The 1,560-nt window shown below is 33.7% G+C and overlaps 1 long non-coding RNA gene across 1 annotated transcript; it reads left to right on the top strand.

Moving 5' to 3' along the window:
- The first annotated feature begins 467 nt into the window (after positions 1-467).
- Positions 468-1,269, top strand: LOC126678739 (uncharacterized). The gene is made up of 2 exons (XR_007640716.2): positions 468-993; positions 1,125-1,269. It is a non-coding gene; the product is annotated as an uncharacterized LOC126678739 (long non-coding RNA).
- Positions 1,270-1,560: the final 291 nt, after the last annotated feature.

Genomic DNA, 1,560 nt, shown 5'->3' with positions numbered 1-1,560 from the left:
ATCAGACGTAACATTCTTTTCTGAAACCCTATGCTCTTCTCTGATAAACCCTAGCCGACCCTTTTTGTCAAAAACATTCAGAACTCAACAACATTCATTCCATTCATACGCTTCGATTCGGTAAGTAAATTAACGTTGTTTTCTCCTTTTTCACTATTCCTTTAGACATCGGTTTTGTCGTTTCTAACTTGTATCCCCATCGTTTAGATCAAACTGAAGCGGTTATTGCTTGTTACGTCTGTACTCTTCATCATCTATCATTCTCAGGCCTTTGTATCAAACACGGTACGTGAAACTTATCTGTTTCATCAACGCTTCGGTTCGTCAAATCATTGTTATTTTATGCTGATTCTTCTTGTTTTCATGGCTGTCAATTGTATTAATGTTTGGCATGGATCTTGTCTGGTTAATGTTAGTCTCATCGTTATTGATAGGGGTGAGCAAAAACCGAACCAGACCTAGAAACCGAACCGAACCGGACCGAAAAAACCGAACCGAATTGAAGTGTGGATAATATGGGTTGGTTTGGTTTAGAATTTATAGATATTTGGGTTTTCGGATTTGGTTTGGTTTTTAGGTTCGGTCACCGAACCGAACCGAAAAAACCGAATTAATAAAGGGGTTGTTTTGGTCATTTACCTTCAAAGCTATATATAGGTTAGTTTCATCTAGAAACCCTAATTTTCCCTCTTTCTTTTTTCCTCACTCAGCCGCACTGCCTCACTCACACACAACCCCTTTCTTTCCCCTCTCATTTTTCATTTCTAATCATAAAAACCATAAAACCCCTAAATATCTCTTATCAATTCTTAGTTATTTGTTGTATTAGATGGAATTTATAGTGATTTGCTGAAACGAAATACAAAATTTATAAGGGAAGAAAACTCTTATTAATTTTATCATTATTTTTTTATGGATCTAACTTTTTTTTTTCTTGTTCATGGTTGATCCGGAATTTATGAAAATTTCGGATGAATTTCTTATCTTATGAAGGTAATTTTGAGATTCAGTATCTTTGATTAATTTTAGGTTTGTTTTTTGGTTTTTATAATTAATATTCTTATATTAAGATTTATTGATTGATTTTGATTAAACTTTGGTTTATGATTTTGTGATTTGATTAGGTCTACAAATTCAGATGGGGAAATCAAGATGAATACCAAGCCAAAAAGAAATTAGCTGTGTTCTTCGTTAAAAATTTATTCATTTAATGTAAATTAATTAATGTAATTTTATGGTTATTTAAATGTTAATATATCTGTTGGTTTAGATTGTTTTTATTTAATTTTATTACTTTAGATGTAAAATTGAGTTCTGTGTTTTTTAGAATTTCGGTTTTGACCGAACCGAACCGTTGAAAACCGACATTTCGGTTAACCGAACCGAAATAACCGAGAACCGAAGCAGGGAAATTTGGATTTTAATTATTAGGGATGGTTTGGTTTGGTTTCGGAATTTTGCAAACCGAATCGAACCGAACCGAACCGAGCTCACCCCTAGTTATTGATGTTGCTTAGCCGAATTCGATCGTAACCTTGGCCAATTTGCAATGCGTGGTCA

This window comes from Mercurialis annua, linkage group LG4 (assembly GCF_937616625.2).
Source record: "Mercurialis annua linkage group LG4, ddMerAnnu1.2, whole genome shotgun sequence".
Lineage (NCBI taxonomy): Eukaryota > Viridiplantae > Streptophyta > Magnoliopsida > Malpighiales > Euphorbiaceae > Mercurialis > Mercurialis annua.
This window is presented reverse-complemented; position numbering and strand designations above follow the sequence as displayed.